This window comes from Arachis hypogaea, chromosome 17 (assembly GCF_003086295.3).
Source record: "Arachis hypogaea cultivar Tifrunner chromosome 17, arahy.Tifrunner.gnm2.J5K5, whole genome shotgun sequence".
Taxonomy (NCBI): Eukaryota; Viridiplantae; Streptophyta; class Magnoliopsida; order Fabales; family Fabaceae; genus Arachis; species Arachis hypogaea.
In genome coordinates, this window is record NC_092052.1 from 10,543,070 (window position 1) to 10,552,257 (window position 9,188).

Consider the following 9,188-nt stretch of genomic DNA (forward strand, 5'->3'; position numbering starts at 1 on the left):
TTTAAGTTTGGTGTGGTAAATGCATAGCTTTTATTTTTCCATAACCAATCATGGCACCTAAGGCCAGAGAAACCTCTAGAAAGAAGAAAGGGAAGGCAATTGCGTCCACCTCTGAGTCATGGGAGATGGAGAGATTCATCTCTAAGGTCCATCAAGACCACTTCTATGAAGTTGTGGCCAAGAAGAAAGTGATCCCTGAGGTTCCTTTCAAACTCAAAAAGAATGAGTATCCGGAGATCCGACTTGAGATCCAAAGAAGAGGTTGGAAGTCCTCACCAACTCCATTCAACAAGTCGGGATCTTAATGGTTCAAGAGTTCTATGCAAACGCATGGGTCACTAGAAACCATGATCAAAGTGTGAACTCGAACCCAAAGAATTGCTCACCATGGTTCGGGGGAAATACTTAGATTTCAGTCCAGAAAATGTAAGGTTGGCGTTCAACCTACCAATGATGGAAGAGAATGCACGCCCCTACACTAGAAGAGTCAACTTTGATCAAAGGTTGGACCAAGTCCTCATGGACATATGTGTGGAAGGAGCTCAATGAAAAATGACTCAAAAGGCAAGCCGGTTCAACTAAGAAGGCTTGACCTCAAACCAGTAGCTAGAGGATGGTTGGAGTTCATTCAATGCTTAATCATTCCTACTAGTAACCGGTCTGAAGTTACTATAGACCGGCCATCATGATCCATATTATCATGATTGGGGAGGAAGTGGAGGTTCATGAGATTATACCTCAAGAACTCTACAAGGTGGCTGACAAGTCCTCCAACTTGTAAGGTTAGCCTTTCCTCACCTCATTTCCACCTCTGCAATCGCTGGGATGCATAGAGGAACATCCTCATGAAGGATAAGCCATCACAAGAAAAAGATGGAAAACAAGAGAGCATGACCTCAACATGAGCATAGGAAATCCCACCATGAAATCCTAGTGCCTCAAGGAATGCACTTTCTTCACAAAACTATGGGAACAAATCAACACTTCCCTGGTGAATTAAGTTCCAACATGGGACAATTAAGGGTGACATCAGAGCACTCCATCATCCCCATGAAATTAGAGAAATCAAAGAGCTGAGGGAGAGCAAGAAAGACAAGGAAGAGACATAGAGGAGCTCAAAAGCACCATTGGTTCTTCAAGAAGAGGAAGACGCCACCCTTACTAAGGTGGACTCATTCCTTAATCCCTTGTTTATTTATTTTCCTGTTTTTCGATTTTTATGCTTTATGTTTGTTTATTTTTTTGTCTTCATGATCACTAGTATTAAGTGTCTATGCCTTAAAGTTATGAATGTCCTATGAATCCATCACCTCTCTTGATAAAAAAATTGTTTTAATTACAAAAGAACAAGAAGTACATGGTTTCGAATTCATCCTTGAAACTAGTTTTAATTATTTTGATGTGGTGACAATACTTTTTGTTTCTGAATGAATGCTTGAACAGTGCATATGTCTTTGAAGTTGTTGTTTATGAATGTTAAATATGTTGGCTCTTGAAAGAATGATGATAAGGAGAAATGTTATTTGATAATCTAAAAAATCATAAAAATGATTCTTGAAGCAAGAAAAAGCAGTGAATACAAGGCTGCAGAAAAAAATGGCGAAAAAAAAAAGGAAAAAAATAATAGAAAGAAAAAGAAAAAGCAAGCAGAAAAAGCCAAAAGCTCTTAAAACCAAAAGGCAAGAGCAAAAAAGCCAACAACCCTTAAAACCAAAAGGCAAGCGGTAAATAAAAAGGATCCCAAGGCTTTGAGCATCAGTGGATAGGAGGGCCTAAAGAAATAAAATCCTGGCCTAAGCGGCTAAACCAAGCTGTCCCTAACCATGTGCTTGTGGCGTGAAGGTGTCAAGTGAAAACTTGAGACTGAGCGGTTAAAGTCAAGGTCCAAAGCAAAAGAAGAGGTGCTTAAGAACCCTGGACACCTCTAATTGGGGACTTTAGCAAAGCTGAGTCACAATCTGAAAAGGTTCACCCAAATTATATTGTCTGTGGCATTTATGTATCCGGTGGTAATACTGGAAACAAAGTGCTTAGGGCCACGGCCAGACTTATAAAGTAGTTGTGTTCAAGAATCAATATACTGAACTAGGAGAATCAATAACACTATCTGAACTCTGAGTTCCCATAGATGCCAATCATTCTGAACTTCAATGGATAAAGTGAGATGCCAAAAAACTATTCAAGAGGCAAAAAGCTACAAGTCCCGCTCATCTGATTGGAGCTATGTTTCATTGATATTTTGGAAACTTATAGCTATATTCTCTTCTTTTATCCATTTTGATTTTCAGGTTGCTTGGGGGACAAGCACAATTTAAGTTTGGTGTTGTGATGAGCGGGATAATTTATACGCTTTTTGGCATTGTTTTTTAGTATGTTTTCATTTATGATTTAGTTAGTTTTTAGTATATTTTTATAGTTTTTAATTAAAATCACATTTTTGGACTTTACTATGAGTTTGGTGTGTTTTTCTGTGATTTTAGATATTTCTGGCTGAAATTGAGGGACCTGAGCCAAAAATCAGATTCAGAGGTTGAAGAAGGACTGCAGATGCTGTTGGATTCTGACTCCCTGCACTCAAATGGATTTTCTGGAGTTACAGAACTTCAAATGGCGCGCTTCCAATTGCGTTGGAAAGTAGACATCCAGGCTTCCGGCAATATATAATAGTCTATACTTTGGCCAAGAATAGACAACGTAAACTGGCGTTCAACGCCCACTGCTGCAAATCTGGCGTCCAGCGCCAGAAAAAGGAACCAAAACCAGAGTTGAACGCCCAAACTGGCACAAAAGCTGGCGTTCAACTCCACAAATGGCCTCTGCACATGCAACACTTAAGCTCAGCCCAAACACACCAAGTGGGCCCTGGAAGTGGATTTATGCATCAATTACTTACTTATATAAACCCTAGTGACTAGTTTATTATAAATAGGACCTTTTACTATTGTATTAGGGCATCTTTGGTCTCAATTTTAATTCATTGTTCTATTAGGAGACTCATGTTTTAGGGGCTGGCCATCTCGGCCATGCCTGGACCTTTCACTTATGTATTTTCAACGGTAGAGTTTCTACACTCCATAGATTAAGGTGTGGAGCTCTACTGTTCCTCAAAGATTAATGCAAGTACTACTGTTCTAGAAGAATTGTTCACATAGTTAGATTGCTCCCATTCACATTCAACTTCTGATGCATCTCCTTCTTATTGAGGGGCTTGGGCTTGAATGGCTGAGACTTGATTCTTCTCCACCTTCTTGGTCAGGGCTGTTAGTTGCACAGTGATCATTTTATTTTGGGCTAATAAGGCATCCATGGAATTTAGCTCCATTACTCCTCTCTTTTGAGTTCTATCTGAAGCATAGAAATACTCATTCTCAGCCACAGTCTCTATAACATCTATGGCTTCTTCAATGGTTTTCTTCTTGTTGAGTGAGCCACCTGAAGAATGATCTACTGCTTGCTTTGACTCATATGATAGCCCTTCATAGAAGATGTGTAGTTGCACCCATTCATTGAACATATCCGGTGGGCATTTCCTTGTCAAATCTTTGAACCTCTCTCAGGCCTCATAAAGTGTTTCACCATCTTGCTGTCTGAAAGTTTGCACCTCAGCTCTTAGTCTGTTGACTCTCTGTCGAGGGTAGAATCTTACTAGAAACTTGTTCACAACATCATCCCATGTGGTTAAGCTCTCCTTGGGAAATGCTTCCAACCACTTTGCTGCCTTATCTCTGAGTGAAAAAGGGAACAAAAGTAGCTTGTAGGTGTCAGGGTGTACACCATTGGACTTTACAGTATCACAAATCCTCGAGAATGTAGTAAGATGTTGGTTTGGGTCCTCTTGGGCTCCCCCTCCATATGAATAATTATTCTGGACGAGTGTGATGAGTTGAGGTTTCAACTCAAAGTTGTTAGCATGGATTGTTGGCTTCAGAATGCTGCTGCCACAGTTTCCTAGATTTGGTTGATGTAGGAGCCTAAGACTCTACTCTCTTGCCCTTATTATTGCCAGCATCCTCTCCAACATTGTTATGCACCTTTTCCTCCATAGTGGTTCTCAGATCTTCCTCCACTACTTCCTCTTCAACTATGCCTTTGCCTCTTGCTTCCCTCCTTAATCTAAGGAAGGTCCTCTCAGGTTCACTATCAAAGGAGGATGAAGTTCTCCCTTCTACCTGTCATGCATTTAACAAACAGCAAGCAGAGGCAAGTGAAGGAATCACTGTTGTTAAGATTAGTGGTTAGCTGGTTGATGCAATTAACTCAAATAGTTAGAAGAATGGAAATATGAACAATGAATAACTAAAATGATCACAAGTAAAAATAAAACAGAATAGAAAAGAAGAAAGTAAAAAAAAATAACAAGGTAATCAAAATGCTTAATCTAGCTCCCCAATCAATTTAGTCATTGTCAAATTCAAACCAAATTCCCCGCAACGGCGCCATAAAACTTGATGACTGGAATTCACTCCCCATATAAAAATGATGATCCGTTCTTTTGGCAAGCGCACCAAAATTATCGACCAAGTAATACCCATAGTGGAAGTGGATTCGTATCCACAGAGATTGGTAGATTTGAGCGATTTTAATCAATTGGTGAATTAGTCAAGCTGAGCAAAATAAATTGAGATTGCAGAATTGTAAATGGGTAGAAATATAAATGACTCAAGAAAGAAAGAATGCAGAAAGAATGGCAAAATAAAGTGTAGAAACAAAATATTAATTGAAAGAATGGGATAAGAATGTAAAGAACTATAAAGAATGTGAAAGAAAAAATAGGGGAATTCATGAGATCAGGAGATGTATCTCGGATTAAATCACCTATACTCATGATGCAATCATTGCTCTTGCAATCATGATTGATTGAACCCCAATCCCTTGGTGGTTCAATCTCTCAGATCTTGATAAATAGCCAATTTCTTGGTCTAATTGCTCATGAAGAGAGATATGCTTGGTCCCTGATTATACCATACATCATCATAGGTCCAAGTAGAGGGAGGATTATATGTCACCATATCCAAACACCAAAACGCAGATCCTACTCAAGTGTGAGAAGGGATTTCTAGCATGGTTTCATGTTTCCTTTTCCAAGGTTCCCATGAAACCCATTTTGCATTCAATCTCTTCCCAAGATGATTGAACACTAACATTAAAAGAAATTCCTTCTAGCAATCAAAGAGAAGATGAAGAGAGAAGAAATCACTACATTAATCCATCAAGTAAAACAGAGCTTCTCTCAATGAGAGGGATTTAGTTACTCATAGCTCAGAGAAAGTACAGGAGATGGAAGAGATGATGTGAAAAGTAATCTAACTATACTTTAACAAAACTCTACTCAACAACCCAACCCCTTTCTAAATACTTCTAGGGGTTATTTATACTAATCCAGCACTATAATAAAGAAAATACAAAATAGAAAAGAAAATTACAATTTGGAGGGAAAGGAAAACTCAATAAGCATGACCTTCCAGGCTGGCGTGTGACAGGCGTTTGAGTGGCGTGCCACACCCAGCCTCCAATTGGCTTGGCGCGCCATACCTAACTCTTCAAGTGGCACGCCCCATGTGTTGGTGTCCTAGCGTGCCACGCTTCGAGCTCAAGTGGCATGGCCAGGGTCTTCTTAAGCTTGGTGTTGGCCTAGCGTGCCACGCCTTCGAGCCCAAGTGGCATGCCCAGCCCTTTTTCTTCTTCTTATCTTCTCTGGAATGTTGAACTAGCGTGGCACGCCCAGGGTCTGGCGTGCCATGCCAACTATGTGTGCTTGGTTCTTCTCTCTGGTCCATTGAACTAGCGTGGCACGCCTAGGGTCTGGCGTGCCACGCCCACTATGTGTGCTTGGTTCTTCTCTCTGGATAATAGAACTGGCGTGCCACGCCCAGTATTTTTCCTTGGTCCAGTAGCTGGCGTGCCACACCTGGGTCTTCAAGTGGCACGCCCAAGTGAGAATTTAGAGCTGGAGTGCCACGCCTTCGACACCAAGTGGCACACCCAGCCTTTGCTTTGGCCTTCTTTAACATTGGCGTGCCACGTCTGGATGCTCAAGTGCCACGCTTGGATGCTCAAGTGCGCACGCACACATGGAAATTATTCTAGTGTGCACGCACGCTTACTCGTGCGCACGCACACTTCGCTGTGTGTGCTTTTCCTTGTTTTCTTTATGTTTTCTCCTTGTACATGCTTTCTTCCACCTTTGGCTATCCATTCTTGCCTCCAAGGCCTGAAATCACTCAGCAAACATGTCATGGCATCAATGGAATAAGAGTGGAATTAAATTACTCATTTCAAGTACAAAATTGCATGTTTTCACATTTAGGATCAAATTGGGGATAAAACACAAAAGTATGCTATTTTGGCGCTTAAGTGTGAGTTCAAGTGCTAGAATCCATCCAAATTGAGTCAAAATATACCATCAAATATGGAATCATCAAAGCCTTTATTGGAAGACATTCAATTCTGGTTATGGGGTTTTCATGCATGGTATCTTAGAGATTTTTATTCTGTGGCTGAGGTATCAACACTCCTTTGGATCCTTACTTGAATTACACAAAAAAATGAGACTTGTTATGGTTTGGTCCTTAGTTTCTCTTCCTCTCTTTCCTTTGATTGAGATTTATTATTTGGCTGAGGCTTAATGCTATGTGTTAAGGCAGCTCTTTAAAGTAAGCTTTCAGCCAGCACTTCTACCCCAGTTGGTTCAAGATGCTAGGTGTTGAGACACCCTGATGAGCAGATAATTTATACGCTTTTTGGCATTGTTTTAGTATGTTTTTAGTATATTTTAGTTAGTTTTATTATGTTTTATTAATTTTTAAATAAAAATCAATTTCTGGACTTTACTATGAGTTTGTGTGTTTTTCTATGATTTCAGGTATTTTCTGGCTGAAATTGAGGGACCTGAGCAAAAATCTGATTCAGAGGCTGAAAGGGACTGCAGATGCTGTTGGATTCTAATCTCCTGCACTCGAAGTGGATTTTCTGGAGCTACAGAAGCCCAATTGGCGCGCTCTCAATTGCGTTGGAAAGTAGACATCCTGGGCTTCCAGCAATATATAGTAGTCCATACTTTGCTCGATATTTGATGGCCAAACCGGCATTCCCAAGTCAGCACAAAAATTCTGGCGTCAAAACGCCAGAACTGGCATAAAAGCTGGAGTTAAACGCCAAATTGGCACAAAAGCTGGCGTTTAACTCCAAGAAAAGTCTCTACACATGAAAGCTTCAATGCTCAGCCCAAGCACACACCAAGTGGGCCCGAAAGAAGATTTCTGCATTAATTACTTATTTCTGTAACCCTAGGCTACTAGTCTTCTATAAATACGACCTTTTGCTATTGTATTTGAGATACTTGATATACTTGGATAGACCTTTTCACGTTTGGGGGCTGGCCTCACGGCCATGCCTAGACCCTTTTGTTCTTATGTATTTTAAACGGTGGAGTTTCTACACACCATAGATTAAGGTGTGGAGCTCTGCTGTTCTTTCATGAATTAATGCAAAGTACTACTGTTTTTTCTATTCATTCACGCCTACTTCTTCTCTAAGATATCCATTCGTTCTTCAACTTGATGAATGTGATGATCCGTGACACTCATCATCATTCTCACCTATGAACATGTGCCTGACAACCACCTCTGTTCTACTAGCAATGGCTTGCATGCGTATCTCTTGGGTTTCTAATCCAAGATTGGAACCTTCGTGGTATAGGCTAGAATTATTGGCGGTCATTCTTGAGATCCAGAAAGTATAAAACCTTGTCTGTGGTATTCCGAGTAGAATCTGGGAAGGGATGACTGTGATGAGCTTCAAACTCACGATTGTTGGGCGTGTGACAGACGCAAAAGGATCATAGATCCTATTCCAACATGAATCAAGAACCGATAGATGATTAGCCGTGCGGTGACAGCGCATTTGGAACATTTTCACTGAAAAGACGGGAAGTAGCCATTGACAACGGTGATGCCCAACATAAAGCTTGCAATGGAAGAGAGTATGAATGATTGTATGAAGGCAATAGGAAAGCAGAGGATCAAGAGGAACAAAGCATCTTCATACGCTTATTTGAAATTCCTACCAATGAATTACATAAGTATCTCTATCTCTATCTTTATTTTATATTTTATCCATCTTTTAATTATCAATTCTCCATAACCATTTGAATCCGCTGACTGAGATTTACAAGATACCATAGCTTTCTTCAAGCCGACAATCTCCGTGGGATCGACCCTTACTCGCATAAGGTTTATTACTTGGACGACCCAGTGCACTTGCTGGTTAGTTGTGCGGAGTTATGATAAAGAGTTGAGATTACAATTATGCGTACCAAGTTGTTGGTGCCATTGATGATCACAATTTCGTGCACCACACCCTAAGGACTTACTTGCTCAAGCCTCTCCTTAGCACATGCACATCACAGGCATTTAGCTTGTTTTATTCTTTGGACATTGGTGCCTAGCACTCTTTGGGTTACTAAATGCTTTGTCTCAAAGTAGCTCTTGATGGTAGACCTTCGGTTGGCAATCCCGGGTTAGTTAACCCATGTTGCTAGGTGATGAAGCACCCTTAGAACTTAGTTATCCAAGCTTATCTTTGTACAAGAACATCACAGGCATATATCCAAGATCTCAAGCCATTGGTGCCGGCTTGTTTATTTCTTTTTGTTTCTTTCTCTTGCATTTTCTTTCTTTTATTATGGACCCCTTTTCATTTGTCAGTCTCATAAAATGTAACTCAAGTTCATATCTCAAAGTCATTCCAACCTCTAGCCTTATTCATATATCAACTAATGAACCAACACATACCACCACATAACTTTATTCTATCTTCTGTCAAAACAGACCTATACTCTTTCTCTGTTTCACAATAATTTTTCTTTTATTCAAGCATGAGGAACAATGCAGACAATTCAAGTAAGATGAGATGATAAAGCACGTAGACTAGCAAGCTTAAAAAACAAACAAACAGCAAATGACTCATGACTAACAGGACACTAATCACAGGGGCACAATTTCAATTTGAATTAGCATATTTAAACTAAAGACAGTTAAGTCACAGTACAACCTCTTGGAGTCTACTTGTTTTCTCCTTATCATCACCATCTGTGGCTTTTGTGCCTTCTTTATCTCCTTAGATGATGATGTGTATCTCTTCCAAGAGATTGAATGTCTTCCGCAAATATTGAAAGTTGCTTGTTTCCC

General features: G+C 40.2%; 1 non-coding gene across 1 annotated transcript; it reads left to right on the forward strand.

The window, feature by feature from the left end:
- The first annotated feature begins 3,508 nt into the window (after positions 1-3,508).
- LOC112767991 (small nucleolar RNA R71) lies at positions 3,509-3,616 on the forward strand. Its single transcript, XR_003185431.1, has one exon. It is a non-coding gene; the product is annotated as a small nucleolar RNA R71 (small nucleolar RNA).
- The last annotated feature ends 5,572 nt before the right edge of the window (positions 3,617-9,188 follow it).